General features: G+C 46.3%; 2 long non-coding RNA genes across 11 annotated transcripts in view; one reads left to right on the top strand and one right to left on the bottom strand.

Annotated features, from left to right (window-relative positions):
- LOC141548957 (uncharacterized) overlaps nt 1-19118 on the bottom strand; it is a 1406018-nt gene that overhangs the window by 594632 nt on the left and 792268 nt on the right. The gene's annotated exons all lie outside the window — the stretch shown is intronic.
- LOC141548956 (uncharacterized) overlaps nt 15601-19118 on the top strand; it is a 1120676-nt gene continuing 1117158 nt past the window's right edge. The window contains exons 1-3 of one of the 3 annotated variants that reach the window (XR_012484170.1): nt 15601-15615; nt 17533-17606; nt 18621-18722. This is a non-coding gene — a long non-coding RNA (uncharacterized LOC141548956). Of the gene's footprint in view, nt 15616-17532; nt 17607-18088; nt 18104-18620; nt 18723-19118 lie in introns of those variants that run through there. The other 2 variants (XR_012484171.1, XR_012484172.1) reach the window with 2 other exon arrangements.

The following is a 19118-nucleotide window of genomic DNA, read 5'->3' as shown; positions in this document are numbered from 1 at the left end:
ATGAAATGTTCCACTTTCTCATGCATTTTTAACTCCTCGATTTTGTTTTAATATTTCTTAGTTACTTTTAACATTACTGGATTTCTCTTGCCCAATTCTAGATTTCAAGAAGTCGTTTTCTTTCTTAAGATATTGGAATCTCCATTTCATTTAATTGACTTTCTTTTCATTATCTTGTTTTCCTTAGATTGTTCTTAATTTTTTTTAAATTTTTTTCTCAATTTTTCTCATTTGATTTTTCAAGTTTCTAAAGTTCTTCTAGGAATTCTTTTGGACTGGTGACCATTGGATGTTACTCTTTGAGGTAAGAGAGGTTTTTTTTTCCTTCCTATTCTTTGAAGAGGAACCCCAATCTTTGCTATTCTCATCATAAGTTACTATGGTTGGGGTCTTTCTCCTTTGCCTGCTCATTTTGTTTAAAACATCTTTATAGGAGCCTGTTACTGTAAACACCTCTGGTCCTGGGAGGTTGGGGATGGTGTCTCTGGTCTCAGGTGCTGCTGTGCTTCTCCCTCTGGCCTGGAATGGAGACCCAGAGCTCCTCCCTCCTGTAAATGTCCATGGGCAGCAGTGTCCCTGCCCCACTGCTTTTGCACTCACACAGTCTGTGATGTTGGATTCTCACCCAGGGCCAGGTTTGGACTGCACAGCCTGTCCTGGCATCCCTAATCAGCAGAAGTTCTCTCACTTTTCCCCTGCTCAGATGCCCACCTCTCCACACTATGGGGGAAGTGAAAATGCCTGTGTCTGGGGCCAGCTAGCCCCAGAGCTTGCCACTTGCTGTGTCTGTGGATCTAGCCAGGTGGTGTTTATACTTCACAGGAGCCAAACCTGCTTCCTGGTATCTTTTGGGGGATCTTCTTTGTGTGTCCAGGAGGACCGCTATTCTTCCCCTTCTCTTGTTCTTTGTTATTGCTCCAAATTTGGAGTGATAATTTCCCTTGCTTATTGGAAAGCTTGAACTTTTCCGACTTACTCTGCCATCCTTCCAGAATCCTCTCTATCTCTTTCACTTTCTTCTTGTTTTCTCATCTTTTCTGTAGCCAGTTGGTGATCCTAATGGGCCCTAGGCCATCAAGTAGATATCTCAGAGGGAGCCTGGCCTGTTTGGTGATCTTCATGAAAGTCTAGCTTCAGAATGGTGTCTTGGAGGAACTAGCAGCAGCCATCCTTATGATGAGATTGGAAACCCAATCAGAGCCCTTTCCCTACCTCATAGTCCCAGGAGCTGCCTAATTCCCAAGGCAGGGGTAGGGTCTACCATGAACATTACACTCATAAAAGAGCCCTACATTAAGTCTCAGATCTCTATTTAAAATCCTATTTATCCTCCTGGTCCCCTTGAAAGGGACACATCAAATCCCAGATTCCAACTGAGATCCCCATTTGTTTCAGAGCCTTCGTGATACCCTCATATTATGGCAGAGCCCTAGCAAAAGCTTTCAACATTCATTGGAACCTAGGGCCCCAATTCAGATTGCCACTTGAATGCAAGGGACCCATCAAGATCACTAGCACTAGACCTGCAGTCAGACCATCTACAAAGTTGTAAAGCTCCCCCCCGCAAAAAAAAAAAAAAAAAAAAAAAATGAACAAATAAAAACCACCAGTCAAAGCTTAGTTCCATTGTGACAACACAAACTTATACATAGCAAGGTCATCTAATGGATAGTATTGTGTTTTCCCTCAAAATCTTCTTACTTGCTTACTTCTTTTGAAAGAATTTATATTCATTTAAAAATGTAACTTTCACTTTACTTCTTTTAATTAACAAATGTTAATTTCCACTCTCATCTAGCTCCCTTCCCTCCCTCATATAGTTGGGGAAAAAAGAAAAACTAAACTCTTTTGAAAATTATAAATATATGTCAACCCATGCAAATTCTCCTATTGGTCACATCCAAAAATGTGTCTCACTCTGCAGCCTGGGTCAGTCCCTCACCTCTTTATCTAAAGGTGCACAATATGCTTCTTCATTGAGTCCTCTACGGTCATACTTGCTCATTAAATTGATCACAATTTTTAAGTGTCTCAACATTGTTTTTTTTTTTTTTTTAAGAATGTTGTTGTTACTACATGATTTCTTTTCAATTTCTACTCACTCCACTAAGCATCAGTCTTCTCTTTGAAACTTCCTGTGTTATTCTTTAAGACACAATACTAGTTTTCAAATAATATTTCAATAATATTCAAATAAATGGAAAGATAAATATAACATTCATTTAAAAAATATGAAATTCCTAATTTTGTCCCCTTTCTCCTTTTGCTATTCCATAAGATGATAACCAATTTTATATAGGCTTTATATGTGCAATAATGTAAAACATATTCCAATATTAGTAATGTAATTGAAGAAGAAACAGAGCAAATGATCCACCCTTTCCCCTCCCCACACTCCTTCCTGTCCAAAAAACCCCAAAATAATGTGAAAATAGTAAGCTGATGGCAGAAACTAGACATGGACCCACATTTAACACCACATACTAAGATAAGATCAAAATGGGTCCAAGATTTAGGCATAAAGAATGAAATCATAAATAGATTAGAGGAACAGAGAATAGTCTACCTCTCAGACTTGTGAAGGAGGAAGGAATTTGTGGCCAAAGGAGAACTAGAGATCATTATTGATCACAAAATAGAAAATTTTGATTACACCAAATTAAAAAGTTTCTGCACAAACAAAACTAATGCAAACAAGATTAGAAGGGAAGTAACAAATTGGGAAAACATTTTTACAGTAAAAGGTTCTGATAAAGGCCTCATCTCCAAAATATACAGAGAATTGACTTCAATTTATAAGAAATCAAGCCATTCTCCAATTGATAAATGGTCAAAGGATATGAACAGACAATTTTCAGATAATGAAATTAAAAATATTTCCACTCATATGAAAGAGTGTTGCAAATCACTATTGATCAGAGAAATGCAAATTAAGACAACTCTGAGATATCATTACACAACTGTCAGATTGGCTAAGATGACAGGAATAAATAACGATGAATGTTGGAGGGGCTGTGGGAAAACTGGGACACTGATGCATTGTTGGTGGAGTTGTGAAAGAATCCAGCCATTCTGGAGAGCAATCTGGAATTATGCCCAAAAAGTGATCAAAATGTGCATACCCTTTGACCCAGCATTGCTGCTATTGGGATTATATCCCAAAGAAATACTAAAGAGCAGAAAGGGACCTGTATGTGCCAAAATGTTTGTGGCAGCCCTTTTTGTAGTGGCTAGAAACTGGAAAGTGAATGGATACCCATCAATTGGAGAATGGTTGGGTAAATTATGGTATATGAATGTTATGGAATATTATTGCTCTGTAAGAAATGACCAACAGGATGAATACAGAGAGGGTTGGAGAGACTTAAATCAACTGTTGCTGAGTGAAATGAGCAGAACCAGGAGATCATTATATATTTCAACAACAACACTATATGAGGATGTATTCTGATGGACGTGCCTCTCTTCAACAATGAGATGAACCAAATCAGTTCCAATAGAGTAGTAATGAACTGAACCAGCTACACCCAGCGAAAGAACTCGGGGAGATGACTATGAACCACTACATAGAATTCCCAATCCCTCTATTTTTGTCTGCCTGCATTTTGGATTTCCTTCACAAGCTAATATTACACTGTTTCAAGTCTGATTCTTTTTGTACAACAAAATAACTGTTTGGACATGTGTATATATTGTATTTAACTTATACTTTAACATATTTAACATGTATTGGTCGACCTGCCATCTGGGGAAGTGGGGGAGGGGAAGGAGGGGAAAAGTTGGAATAGAAGGTTTTGCAGTTGTCAGTGCTGAAAAATTACTCATGAATATATCTGGTAAATAAAAAGCTATAATAAAAATTAATAAACAAAATAAAAAGAAATTAAATCCTGCTTCATAATATGGCTTGCTATTACTTAACCTTCCCCCACTTAAGGATCCCTCCCTTGTCTTTCTCACCCTTTGCTTCCTTATCTGCCCATCCCTCCCCCCTTATTTCTTTATAGATTTTGGAGGATGCTGTACCCTTCATGATATATATGAAGGTTGTCTATTGAACCCATTCCTGATGGGAGCAGGTTTTCAGAAGTATGAGGCCTCCTCCAAATGCCTCTGTGACCATTTTTCTTTGCACCTCATGATTACTATTTTTACATTAACTCTGTCAATCTTTCTTTTGAGTTGCTCTATTGTTGATGTGAATTTTTTTTCAGTCTTCACCATTTTATTTCAAATCAGGTGTTTCATCCATCTTTTTCATCTCAATGCCTTAAAAAACATAGTTTTCATTGACCATACGAGGATGTTCCAAATCAGTCATTGAAAGAGAAATCTACATTAAAAGAGTTTGGGGGATACAGAACCACTAGTGGCACTGTTGGATCAAAAGACATTCACTTATAGAGACTTTGGGGCACAGTTTCAAATTACCCTCCAGAATGACTGGATCAGCTCATAACTCAACCAACAGTGCTTTAATGTCCCAGTTTTCTCAGTCCCTTCCAACACTTCTTTTCTTTTCTTTTTCTGTCATCTGACCCAGTCTGATAAGTAGGAAATGGTACTTCAGAGTTGTTTTAATTTGCATTTCTCTATTTAATAATTGTTTAGAGCATTTATTTCATATGCCTTTAGACAGCTTTTATTTCTTCACCTGAAAATTGTGTATGGGAGACCTTAACCTAAGGATAGACTGTGGAAAGATAGACAAGACCTTTGGGGAGGCAAGAAGAGTTTTCTTAATTCTTATGGGCAGAGCCAATCCAAAAAGCATTTGTTAAGTTCCTGTGTGTGTGCTAGACTGTGTGATCAAGTACACATCTTCTGTGCTTTGCATTTTTCACCAGGTAAAGATAAGGCTGTCCTGTCTCTATTATGTCATGAGCTTGATGGCTAACATGCAAACCTATGGTCCTTTACTTTTTCTTTGTGGAGATTTAAAAGCCCAATTCTGATTTCCCCTGGGGAAACCATGGTTTATTGGCCAAAGCTCCTCTGGGAGGCAGAATTGTGTTCTGGAAAGAACTTTGGCTACCATGGAGTCAGAGGACCTTGGTTCAAATGCTGTCTCTGAGACTTAGGACCTGTGTGACTCTGAGCAACACCTTCACCTTACTGGGTCTCAGGTTCTTTTCCCCTGGCTGAGAGGAGATCAGGGAGGTCACCGGAGTACCTGGGATGATGTTTGTTCCCTTCCCTGATGCATGTCCCAAAGCAAAAGCTGCTTGCCTTACAGGCTAACTTGTGCTTACTATTCTTCATTTGTCCCTGTATTTTACTTTCTCTGTCTCTGCATTTCTAGGTCTCCCTTTGTTTTGTTCTCTGCTTCTTCATATATATTCTTTCTTTCCCTCCCTGCCCTTTGCTTCCTAAGCCCCTCCATATTACATGTAGGTTTGTATGCCCGTGTGTACATATGTGGGTATCTCCAGAAGTGTTGTAGTGATTTAGATCTTCTCCCAGTTAGCAGTCCAGGACATGGTTTCTCCCCTCCTCTCCTCTTCCCCTCTTCCAACCCAGAGATCATAATGGAGGCTTCATAAAGAGGTAGCCTGAATGCCCTCACCTAAGCATTCCAGGTATCCTTGGCAATGACCAGTCACCATGGCAACCAGTGATAAAAACTAGGAGCTGAGGCTTCACTGAACACCCAACTTTGCCTCTAGTGAGATCATAGCCCATTAAAGGTAGGGTGAGTGACTTGGTATGGATTTCCATTACATAAGATGTGAGACCCCCATCCTACCCCCTTCTCTTTGGGCCAGCCAGGGCAAGCATTCTGGGGCCCAGTGGTTGGACTTTTTGCCACAGGCTGCTGCAATTCCTTTCAAATATACGTTGATTAAGTTATTCACCTCATCAACAATTTACAGTGATTGAGCTGATCCAGATAGCAGCAGTCTCTCATACAATGGAAGGGGGCAAGTTCTGTTTGACTTAGGCAAGTTCATTGGTGCTACCTGGCAAGGGAAAAGTTCCTTTTTGCCTTTTTGTTCAATTATGACTAAAATGCCCTCCAGGAGTAGGTAGGCTACATTTGCCTCTATGTGCGCCAGGTTCTGCCAGAGGTCAGAGGGTGGGAGGAAGAATATGGTCCAACTAGCTTTGAAGGATCAAAATCCTAGGCAACTGTCCATAACCTGCACCTCAGTTCCACCTCCTAATCGGGAAGTCTCTAGCACAAATTGAGGGAACTTATGCAAAACCACAGCTGTGACAGTATTTTTGACGAGGGAACCCCAAAAATCTGAAAAATCCTTAAAAGAGAAAACCTCCTTGGACTCTGCCTCAGGGAGGGGACTCCACCCCAAGGACAAACAGTTTCATCTTTGTTATATGGCTCAGTCCTGAAACCCAGTGAATTCAATTCAAATTCTAACCCTGGCTGAAACCCAGCCAGGAGCCAACCTGGGACTCCATCCACAGCCCCTTCAGCTTGTAGTGTCCAAAGACAAGTAAGTGTGATCTAGCCGTGCCGTGGACAGACGGGCATTAAGAGTAGCTCTAGGGGGAGGTACCAGGTTAGAGTTGTCCATAGGGGTGTAACAAGTGGCGCCATAACAAGGATAATTTTGGCTAGGACCTCATCTTGTAGCAGGCCTACAGGTGGGAAGAGAGACAGAACTCTGCTCTAAAGTGAGTAGAAAGTTAAGAAAATGGGACAGGTTATTGTGAGGGTCCCAGACCAGAAGGTACCAGGGAAAGAAGCTTCTAGAATAGTAAAGCAAGTAGAATTAGAAGTGAATTTCAAAAAGTGGGAGGTAGTAGGTAATCAGATGGCTTCCTATGATAAAGAAACTCCTGGAGCCAGCCTGGAATGGCATCAAGTGATTGGGGGCACTTTAAGAGGTGCAAGCCACAATCCATTAAAAGTAGATAATGAAGTGCAAATGGAGAGTCATAAAACAAATGAGGGTTATAAAAGAAATGAGGGTCGTAAACCGGCACTCACAGGGACCAACCGTGCCCATAAAATGGAGCCTGTGGAAGTTAGCTGTGGAAAGGAATCAGGAAATAAACAGGAAGATGAAGGAGGTGGGTGTGATGTGAAAGAAGGAAGAGGTAGTGAGGAAGAAGCAAGAAGTGGATGTGACAGAACAGGAGGGGGCAGGGATAAGATGAGTAATGAGAAAGTAAACAGAGAGACATATGACCTTGAAGTAAAGGAGGGTGATAAGACAAGAGAGGAGAAAGCAAACAGAGGGAAGGTCGCCTCCATCTCTGAGGCATAGCCTTCCCCCTTGTCCCCCACCCTCCCTGAGGAGATACGTCTCCCGTCCACTCCCTCTGTGCCCACTTGTGAAGGCTTTGCAGATTCCCAGACAAGTTCAGGACAAATAATACAGAAAGCTGGAAAATGTAAAAGAAATGAAGATCAAATGCAATATTATGCAGTAGTATATGCAGCTGTGTCTCAATGTGCCCAAAGAGCATTTAGCAAAATTCAAGCTTCTGGAAAGCAGAAGCCCTCAATGACTAGGATTAAACAGGGCCCAGATGAAACTTTTCCTGATTTTGTGGCACACCTACAGGTGGCTGTTGAGAGGTCTGTGGGTAGAGAAGCCTCCAGCCTTCTTATGCAGAAATTGGCAATGAAGAATGCTAATACTAACTGCCAGAGGGCCATGCCTACTATAGAAAGGGAGGCTGGCCTGGAAGAGATGATAAAGAGATGGGAGAATGTTGGCTCCAGTGCCTTTCAAATGGATGCCCTTGCAGCTGCTATATCTAAAGAGATTGCAGAAGAAGACCTGCCCTGGTAGTTTGCAGGCAAACAGGGGATATTCCAACCCCTGGTGGGTGCAAGTTTCAGATACAATCTATGGGGCAGAGACATATTGAAGACTTGTGGAGCCTCAATCTATATATCACCTCCACAGGATTTTTAATTGGGGTCATTGGGTGTTTAGTGTTGCTTCCTATCACGCCCACACCATTAATATGGAAATCTAACACCCTCGTTTGGGTACCTTAATGGTCTTTCTCAGTTTAAAGAACCAGAACCTTATGTGAAATTATAAAACAACAGTGGGAGGCTGGATATATAGGATCAATGTCCAGCCCATGGAATAGCTTTGTATTTATTAAAAAGAGAAAATCTGGAAAATTCATAATGCTAGTGGACCTTAGGGCCACTAATGCTACTATTGAACCTAAGAGAGTCCTACAGACTGGCATGCCATCTCCTAATCTAGTACTCACTGGCTGGCCAGTTACAGTAATAGACATACAAGATAGTTTCTTCTCCATCCCTCTGGACCCAGAGGATAAGAAAAGATTTGCTTTTACCATTCCCTCTATAAACAATGTAGGACCTGATTTGTGCTACCAATGGACAGTTCTCCCCCAAGGGATTTGTTGTAGCCCCACTTTGTGTCAGGTGCACATAGTGCAAGTACTAGAACCAATTTTGAAGGCGTGGCTTCATGCCATGATACTGCCTTAAATGGATGATATGCTATTATCAATGAGCAGTGAGAAAGATCTGTCTGCCCTGTTTAAAGAGAACATGAGCATGCTTGCTCCACATGGACTGGTGGTAGCCTCAGGAAAGATCCCATATAAGTATCTCATCATTTACCTGGGATTCCACATGGGGACTTCTGCAGTTACTAATCAGACACCTAACTCACAATTAGACAAGGTGAATACTCTGAACCTATTTCAGAAACTAGCTGGACAAATTCAATGGTTAAGGGCTCATGTCCTTATTCCTATTTCTTTGATGCAGCCTTTATATAACATCTTTAAAAGGTGTAAAAGATACCCAGAGCCCATTAACATCATATCAGACAGCTTATATGCTGTCCAAGTGCTCAGAGGCATTGAGGATGCTGTCCTACAGCCTCAGAATCCTTCAATTGCTAATCTCCTTGATGAATTGCAGCTGATTTTACAGAATAGGTAAAACATGCCCTCCTGGCAGTTACAATTACTAGTCTGCCCTAGGCCCAACAGAGTACCTTTGACCACTGACCTTTGCAGTGTCAACTCTACCCGGTTCGCCTCCTCTGAGGCCTTCAAAGGTCTCTGGCCATGATTTTTTGAATCTATAGTTTAATAACCGGGTAGCACACTCAGCCACATGTAATCTTAAAAGCCTCTATTATACCTACTCACATAATGCCCTGATTTGTTAGCTCCCTAGTGAACAACTAGTCTGAAGACCCACGTGTTCACTACCAAACTCTTTATCTCCCTAGGTTATCCATCTGCTTGGCTTGGCTTGGCTACCCCAGGCTAGGGAGCCAGGTTAAAGAGAGCGACTGCTGTCTGCAGTAGGCTTATAAAGGGCCTGTGAGGTCACACACACAGCCAACTAGCAAGAGAGTCATCACCCATTAGGAAGCTATCTCAATATGGACAGGATCCCAACCAGAGGGCAGTCCTATATCCACAGAGAATACTTCTGGGCCACTCAAATCTCCTGTTGTACTGTGGCGCCGCCAATTTAAAGGGCCCTTACAATTCCCTTCTCTTGTTTTGCAGGAACCACATCCTTACAAATAGGAAACATTCCATTTACATCCTGCATGTATATTCTCACCAATGCTGTGCAGGAGACATATTTGTTGGCAATGGGGGTGGACCGTGCTTTACAATGCTCCTTTCTCACGGTCTCCACACCCTCTGAATGGGCCCCTGATTTTCTCCACTTACCCGCTAATTCTCTACATATCCTTAATAGCCTCATCTGGGAACAAGCCCAACAGATAGGGAAGCAGTGTGCTCAGTTTCTCCCTCCTCCACCTAGTGAAGGAGTTAATCCCAGGAGTTTATTCCCCAATGATTTGTGGCAAATAAATGTGACACATGTCCATCCCCATCTGTATTGACACTTATTCTAGATTCCTTTGGGCCACAGTGGCCTCCTGTGAGAACACTCCTTCAGTCATTAAACATTTATATAGTTGCTTCTCCTCTCATGGAGTTCCTAATATCATAAAGACCAACAATGGGCCAGTTTATACCTCTAAGCAGATGGCCATCTTCTTTGCCACATTCACCATTAAACATTTTACAGGGATTCCCTATAATCCCTGGTAGAACAGGCCCATCATATTCTGAAGGCCACCTTTGTTAAACAGAAAGGGGGAGTAAACAGACAGAACCCACAATGGCCCACACTGGTGGACATGGATAAGACTTTATATACTTACAATTTTTTTTGCCTGGATAGGGATACTAGCCTCTCTCAGGAATGATACATTTGGCATTATCTTATAGACAGGACAGAAAACTAAGCTCCATAAAAACAGCGCTTCAAGCACCAGAGAACATTCAAAAGGTCCTTTGGAAGAATGAGGAAGGACAGTGGCAAAGTCCATCCTTAGTACTTTGGAGAGGGCCGGGATATTTATGTCTTGCAGATCCTAATGGGGAAGGCCGCTGGATTCCAGAAAGGACAAGGAGAGTTGCCCCTATTGAAACAGGGGCTGAAGAAGAGAAGGAGATGACCCAGGAGATGCCCAAAACAGCGCCATAGCAGAGAGATGACTAGCCCTGCAGAACCAACTTAGTGCTTGGATCCAATACAGTTCCTTTCCCAACCCCTTCTATTGTATCCCATGGGCTCCATGGAGCCATTTTTGTATTGTTGCTTCTTTTGCTTTTGCCTACTTTGCTGGGATGCTTTATGAGTATTCTTAAAAAAAAAATTTCTTTAGAGGTGCTTATGGAAGAGCTTCTCATTTGTCAACATGAGAACATTTGGTCTTATTAATAAAAGAGGGGGAGATGTGAGGGTTAAAAGGAATGTAGTTCAAAGCATGTGGGAGGACCTGAGGGATGAGAGGTTCCAGGGCACAGGTGAGTCCTACATGGAGTGGGGCATAGCCCCAAGAGATGGTGTCTGACTCCAGGTACCAGGTCACCCTCCTTAGTGCTCTCAAAGCCTAGCATGCCTCCCTCCTTCTTCTAGGGCCAATCCCATTATGCCAGGTTCCTAGAGGACCTCCCTCTTCCCCCATATCATCAGGGGGTTATAAATATATGCTATATAAGAATAAAGTTCTCTTTCGCTTCACCCCTACCTCCTGGTGGTCTGTCTCTATGGGATCCGGGTTGGTGCCTGAAGACGGGTAAGTGTGGCCTAGCCGTGCCGTCAACGGACAGGCATTAAGAGTAGCTCTAAGGGGAGCTACCGGGTTAGAGTAGTCCATAGGGGTGTAACACTGGGTCCCTTTTAGCTCTGACATTTGGTGATGCTCACATGACCCTCCCAACCTCTGGCATTTTCTGTTCCAGGGATCTTCCAGCTCTGAATTTGGTATTCTTTGATCTCTGGATCCTCTCAGATCTCACATTCTATGATCTAAGGATGATCCCAGCCCTGACAGTCTGAGTAAGGTGAAACACACCTTACAACCAAGAGCTCATTTTTAAAGTGATCCTAAGGCTCATCAAATGTCCCACCTCAGTCTCCATGGTTCTCTCTTCTATAGCTTTAATAAATTTCTTTCCGATGAAGCATTATGGGTTGGGAAAATTGCTAACACTTAGTCAATGTTGAGCACTCTGAAAAATGGACATTTCTATACGTTTCTGCTTTGCACCTTGTCTCTTTATGGTGGAGGCAAAATTCAAATTGAAGTAAACAGATCTTTTGGGGTAAAAATGATGCAAACTGTGCCCCCTTTAACATTTGGGGGGTTTTGAAACTGAACTGTGTCCCCTTTAATTTGTGGGGGAAAGGTGATTCAGTGTCTCAAGCTGTCCTCTGGGAGGGGCCACAGCTTTCCCAAGATAAATAATTTCTTTTTAATTGGACATTTATGCCTGGGGCATAGTCATCATTGAGAGGCTCAAACTCCCAGTTAAATAATCTCATTCAATTTTGAACTGAATTGAATTAAATTGAAAATCAGTCTCTCAGGAGTTGACCTCCACTTTGGGCCAAAGATCAAAGCAGCTCCAATATATCTAGCACTGTATGCTCAGACATCTTTGCAGATGTGCTAACAGGATTTTGCCCACTGCTGAAAATATTTTCTTCTCAGTGTTAACCCACCTTTTCTATATTCCTAACAGGACCTTGCCCACTAAGAAGACTGTTTTCCTAGCAAGCTGTCTTCTTAGTGTAAATAAATCCCATTCTCTTTGGATTCTTACAAGGTACTTATGTACTTAGTTCACACCTTTAAAGGAGTTTACATCTTTAAAAGAGTTCGATCATTGGACCACACATTAGACTCACACCTTTTAGAGAGCATATGGAAGCCCACTCTCTGGGAGGGGATTCGGAGTGAGGATTCAGTCAAGGAGAGGACTTCCCTGGAGAACTTCAGGGGACTTTGGAGGAGAGGACTTTGGGAGATTCACAACTAGGATTGACTTCTGGGAGTTCCCACAAGCCCACTGAAACCCACAATCCCACACTCTTGGAGGCAGAGTCAGATTGCTTCTTATGTCTATGTTTGTGCCGGCTGGAGACATTGTGAGGATGAGAGGCTGGAGGCTGAAGGACAAATGTTTGGATTCGGACAAGAGTTCTCGGGGAATCAAGGAGAGAGGAAGGCCTCCAGAAAACTAGCCAAGCCCCAGATGAAGGAGATAAGATTTGGAAAGAGACAATAAAGGACTTTAACTCCTGGCTGGATGTGGGATTATTGAACTGAACTGAAACTAAGGCTGTCTTCAGAAGTTCCCCAAGAAACCTCCTCTCAGAGAACGATTACAATTTAGAGAAACAGAACACTACACCATTCTTTGCCACAATCCTAAGGCCTGTATTCATTGGGGTTTGCAAATTATTTTGCAAAGCCTGCCACTGGCCAAGGGGATCCCACTGCTTAGGGGTCCTCTTACCCTCAATTCTCACATCTCATCCAAATGACTAGAAACTTTGTATGGGGCATCAACCCTTACCTGAATAAAAACCAGGGACTCTCAAGATAAAAAGCAAAATAGGATTTATTATGATCTTCTGAGAAAGGGCAACTCCCAACAGACAAAGTGTCAGTAGAGGAGTCCAAAGTACAAACTGCAAAACACAAGATTTATATAGACCCTAATCAGAAGTCCCAGCCCCCTTCCGACTTTTCCTCCCATTTTCAAATTTACCCAGAGCCCAGGAACAAAGAATACTAGTCAGTAACACACCTTTTACCATATTAGGTACTTCAATGTTAATGAAAAGCCGTATTGGGGGGGGGGGAAGGAAAATGTTTGTTTATCTAAGATAATCATGCATCTGCAGCTTTTAGCTATAGCTCAGCCTGTTATTGCAAAGGCTCAAGTCACAATTAGAGCATAGGTCCAGGCCACATTCTTATAAGAGGTCTTCACTCAATTTATCCCATTCAGTGCAACTAAGAAGCAGAGTACTATAGTGTCTACAGCTGAATAAGTACTAAGAGGGGAAGGAGCAGAGCTACTTAGGCTTGAGCAAGGAGGTACACTGGTGGTACCAGTCTGGATCTTCTACTTTGGGATGCTCAGAAAGCTAGAATCCATCTTGGATATTTCCCTTGTCTGCCAGAGCTCAGTCCTTCCTTCTCTTTCTCCTGTTTGTTTGACCTAACTCTACCAGTTCTTGGCTCAGATTGCTATAACTTCACTCCTTCCTCTCTGCTTTCAGTCCCCAGGAATCTCTTTCTTTTTCTGGCATGGGTCCCCTCTTTTATTCAGGTTCCTAAAAGGGAAGATCAAATCCCTTATTACAGTGCAGTTGATTGATTGCAGCTCTAGACAGATGCTGTTCTCACTTGCTTATGACTGACTGATTCTACTCTTCTTGCCTACGGAAGGAATTTACTTATATTTGTAGGGACTGGCATAATTGGTAAAGTTCCACACTTTTACATGAAAATACTCTCAACTCTAACAGTTTATGATCTAGGGAACCTTACCCCAATCCAGCACTACAGAACATAGGTAGAATGGGAACTTTGTATAAAAGAGAACTAGTTTCAACAAACATTATCTGTATTGGGGATAAGCTTGGTAAGGTCAGGAATGAATAAGGTGGATAAGATCAGGAATGAAGCTAGGATGCCCATTATTACCACTATTATTCATTTTTGTACTAAAAACATTAGCTCTAGCAAAAAGAGAAGAAAAAGAAATTTGTTGTGGTACGGGAGCCACCTGCCAGTGGCTGCTGGGGTCTACCTCAGACCTGCAGAATAGAACTCTCCATGTGAGAGGATGACGATGATACAGGAGACTGAGAGGCAGTTGCATGTTTGACCTCTCTCCAGTTCCCTCTTCCTCCAAATTAGTTCATTCCCAATCCACAAGGAATATCTGCAAAGGCTTGCTTTGCTTTTTTACTCATTTTTTTAAAAGTCCTTGGGGTCTGCCTTCAGGGCAAGGAGGTTCCCAGCTTCCTCTACAGAACAGGGACAGAGAGACAGTGGCTGCCCTGGCAACGGGTTGCAAAAAGAGGCATGCTGTGGAAGTGTGACTGCCCTGGGAAGAGCCCCTGCTGCAGAATGCGGCTGTCACTGTGGTTGTGCTGAGTCACTCCTGGTGCTTGGTGGGTGTGGCCAGGTCCTGTTAAATTCTGGTGTTTTGGGGTACCCTCTACCTTTGGCGTCCGTGTAACTTCTCTGGTGATGTACTGCTTTGCAACCAAAGCAGAGAATACAACCTGTGGAAGAGTCCCCCCTGCAAATGTTCCACCATGGAGATTACACCCTGCCCCAGTCCGTCCAGTGTGCACTAGCCTCCATGTTCTGCCTCCCTGCCTGTGCTGGCCTCCTCCCGACCTATCAACACAGACCTTTTCTGGCGATCTTCCAAGTTAATCTTCTGCTGGTAATTTGTTGTAATCCCAGTATTCATAGATTCTACCAGTCAAGCACTATTTCAGAAGCTGAATTTGGTAATCAGTAAGTGAGGGTAGAAGGGAGCTCAGAATGAAGTGTCCTCTCTGCCATCTTGCCTTCACCCTTCCACCTTCTCCTGGAAGCTGTATTCTGTCACGATCAGAAGCAGTCCTGGTCCTCAGGGCCCCTGATCCTGGTGACCAAAAAGGATACAGTTCCTCCAGATGCTTGTACCTTCTTGCCCCACAGTACTCTTCCCTAGGACTGGGACCCCGCTGTGTGTAGGAGCCAGTGGGTGCCAAACAGCTTCCAGTGTTTCATCCGGAGCTGGTACTGGGGTCACTTCAATCTCCTTTTGACAAATGGCCAGGTCCCCTTACTGTCTCGGGCTTCTGAGCTCCAGAAGGGTCTGTAGCTTCTGCTGTCACCACTTTGTCCCATGAATGGCATTTCATCCACATGGGCTGCAGGGCACCCTCAGCGCCCGGGTTCGAGACGTCTTCTTCCAGCCTCGGACGGGGTCTTGGGCTAGACGTGTATCCCACCTTGATCTTTTCTTGTGTCTCCACTTAAGAATTGGATATGAGCCGTGAATTTAAAGGGGAGTTGGGAGAGAGCTTGGCTTTGTGCTTCCTGTACTGTGCCAGGAGCCAATGACTTCTTCAATCGCCCTGCTGATGCTTTGAGCCTTCAGGAGATACAGGAATGAATGAAAGGGCAATGCACGACGTCCCTTGAGCGGGAGCATTTCCCTGGCTGTCCCCGCCACCTTCCATGTTCTGGCCCTTCATCACCCCTTCTTGGCTTCCTTGGCATCCTTCACACCCCAGAGAAGATTCCTCTTGTACGTAAGTCTTCCCTGACCCCCTAATTCTAGCCCCTTCCCCTGCTTATTCCTTCCTGGACATAGAAAGTGGTGTGCAGCTCATTTCCCCCACAACTGAGCTCCTTTGGCACAGAGACGGCCTTTTGCCTTTCTTTCTGTTTCCAGCATTGACTTCGCTCAGTGCCTGACACTTGCTCCCAGAATTGTATTGACTGACTATTCTGGACCCGGTTTTCCCGAATAGGTTTAGGGGGAAATGGATGAAGTCACGTGGCAGAGGAGACTGGGCCAGAAAGGCGGGTGTGGCACCCTGTGTCCAGGCTCTGGAAGGTTTCCCTGGCCTAGAATTCAGTGCAGAGGACACAAGCATGAATAGGGGGCGGGTGCGCATGTGTGCCTTGGTGGCCCTCTGTGCCTTCCTGCTCTCTGATCTCAGGCCTGGACAAAAGAGCCGATGCCGCCCTTCCCCCAGACCCCCTGCCCTGTCCCCCTCCTCCCGCTCCCCCCCCCCTCCCGTTCTGCTTCTGCTCTGGGGGCTCTCAGGAATCCAAGTCCCGTCCAAGGCCTGGGCTTCGCAGCTGCTGCCGAGCTTTTGTGCTCTTCCTTTCAGGGGAGCCCGGGCCCCCTCCTTGACCTCCGCCTCCTGTTCTCCCCCAACCAGTTTCGGTAAAAGAGCCGCCCCCCCCTCCTCAAGCCGCGCTCAGCGGCCGCCCCGCTCCCAGCCCCGCAGCCCGGCCCGGGACCCAGGACCCTGGTCAGCGCCGGGCCCTCCAGGTGGGAGAGGCACTGCGGCCCCCCCCAGCGGGGCTGGGTGAGGAGGGCCAGAGTAATCTCATGGGGGGGGGCTCCCAAGTGCTCCGGGCTAATGTCCCAGCGCCCCCTCCCCTCTCCTGAACCCCACTCTCTCCCCCCTCCCCCCGATCTGGGAGGAGCCTAGCCCCCCGCAGGTGACGTCACAGGGCCGCCCCTTCCCACCCTCTGTTCAGTGCCAGTCTCCTTTGTCTGGAGGTGAGGATGTGCCGGGGCCGGGGCGGCGGGGGGTCTGTGCGCCCCTCACTCAGGCCCTGCCTCTCCGCCTCACAGCGACCCCTCCGTCCCCCGACTTACCCTCGTCCTCCGGACTGACCGAGCCGAGGGTCCTGAGCGCCTAAGCCGCAGTGAGTGAGGGGGCCCCTCCCTGCTCCCGCCGCAGCCCCTCCCTTTGTCCTCGGCCCATCCCAGCCCTTCCCTGAAGCCCCCTCCTCCGCGCCCGGCTTTCCTTCCTGCCCGGTAGGTGTGGGGGAGGGCGGCTACAAGGCCCGGGAGCATCCGCACCTTTGTCTGGGGGGGGGGGGGGGACGTGAAAGTGGCTGAGATCCTGGGCGTGGCCGCGTCTGTGTCCCTGAGGGGAGGTGGGGGGGGCGGGAGCGTGCGCCCGTGGCTCAGTCTGGGAGGCTGCGGGTGGGGGGGGGGGGGGCGCGGGGGGGGGGGGGACGGCGGAGGCCGAGGAGCCTGTGGGGTCCTCTCCTCCCAGTTCCTGAAAACCTGCGGTCCCTCCACCCCCGCAAGCCGCGCTCAGCGGCCGCCCCGCTCCCAGCCCCGCAGCCTGGCCCGGGGACCCAGGACCCTGGTCAGCGCCGGGCCCTCGGGGGGGGGGGGAGAGGCACTGCGGCCCCCCCCTAGCGGGGCTGGGTGAGGAGGGCCAGAGTAATCTCATGGGGGGGGGCTCCCAAGAGCTCCGGGCTAATTCCCAGCGCCCCCTCCCCTCTCCTGAACCCCGCTCTCTCCCCCCTCCCCCCGATCTGGGAGGAGCCTAGCCCCCCGCAGGTGACGTCACAGGGCCGCCCCTTCCCACCCTCTGTTCAATGCCAGTCTCCTTTGTCTGGAGGTGAGGATGTGCCGGGCGGCGGGGGGTCTGTGCGCCCCTCACTCAGGCCCTGCCTCTCCGCCTCACAGCGACCCCTCCGTCCCCCGTCTTACCCTCGTCCTCCGGACGGACCGAGCCGAGGGTCCTGAGCGCCTAAGCCGCAGTGAGTGAGGGGGGCCCCCTCCCTGCTCCCGCCGCAGCCCCTCCCTTTGTCCTCGTCCCATCCCAGCCCTTCCCTGAAGCCCCCTCCTCCCCGCCCGGCTTTCCTTCCTGCCCGTTAGGTGTGGGGGAGGGCGGCTATGAGGCCCGGGAGCATCCGCACCTTTGTCTGGGGGGGGGGGGGGGGTCGTGAATGTGGCTGAGATCCTGGGCGTGGCCGCGTCTGTGGCCGTGAGGTGAGGGGGGAGGGCGGGAGCATGGGCACGTGTGCCTGCACCTCGGGCCGGGCTCAGTCTGGGAGGCTGAGGGTCCGGGGAGGTGGGGAGGGGCGGGGGGCGGCTCCCTCTCTCCGGTCTCCGATGGGCGCTTCCACCTCTTGTTCCCAGTCCCTGCAGTCCCAGGCCTGGCCGGAGGCTCGGAACTCGGACAACCCGGGGGATCGGGGCTTTCCACTCCATCCTTTTGTCCTATCTGACCTCGGGGATCAAAGGGCACGGAAAGGTTTGCGGCCGCAGGCAGAGCTTAACGTCCTAAAATCCAAGCTAAAATACGGAGTCCTCAGAAAAAGAGGGAGGGGTGATCTTATTCCTCAGGATCTCTCCCTTCCAAAACACCTCACCTTTCACTATTTTTTCTCTTAAAAGTGTTTCTTTCTTCACTTTACATAAAGACGCTTTAAGACTTTCCTTTCGGAAGAATTTAAGAAAGGATCTCTGCCCCTCCCTTCTCCAGGTCCCCTCTTTTGTATGCAGGCTTTGAATTAAATGGCATTTTGTTGTTGCAGTCCTTCTGGTTTCTACTGGCTTCTGATGAAAGGGATGTTTCCATGCACCTTTTCTGTGGAACAAAGAGGGGGATGGGTCCCTTAGCCTTTGAATATAAATGGTTTCCCGGCTGAAAGAAGAGAATTGTTTTAATGCGGCCTTCTCTCCTGATGAGGGCTTTGAGAGTGTTCTGTCATTAGGGTATTGAAAGCTTGGGTTTCTTCCCCTGAACATTTTCCGTACTTTTGACCTAGGGGAGAAGGATTCTTGATCCTGCAAGTGGGAATCCGTTTCTTCTCCATCTTGCATAGGCAGCCCCCCTCAGAGATTTTTGCTACAAATGTCTGTTTCCTCAGGTAAGTGTTTCTCTTCACATTTTCTCGGCATTAGGACTTTGGGCAACTTTATAGAAGCAGAATGAACCTGTCATTGTCTGTGATTTTCTCTGTTCCTTGTTCTGTCACGATCTCTTTCCCTATCCATAGATGTGAAAAGGAACTTCCTCGTTGCTCCTCTAATTTGCTATAGATTTTTACCTCTAATCCATATACCCATTTGTAATTTAATGCCACAGTTGGTGTTCATGAGCTATCAAACTTCTGGCAAACTGCCTTTTCCGTATCCCATTATTAAAAATGAAATAGTGTGTCCTCCCCAGTCCCACTGCCGGCTCTCTTTGGATTTCTTATTCACTAAGTAATTTTATTTTATTTACTTATGTAAGTTGTACATATGATTCCAAAGACTGATGT

Source organism: Sminthopsis crassicaudata, chromosome X (genome assembly GCF_048593235.1).
Source record: "Sminthopsis crassicaudata isolate SCR6 chromosome X, ASM4859323v1, whole genome shotgun sequence".
In the NCBI taxonomy this organism is placed as follows: domain Eukaryota; kingdom Metazoa; phylum Chordata; class Mammalia; order Dasyuromorphia; family Dasyuridae; genus Sminthopsis; species Sminthopsis crassicaudata.
Note: the sequence above shows the minus strand (reverse complement) of the source record. Positions and strands in the feature narration are given on the sequence as shown.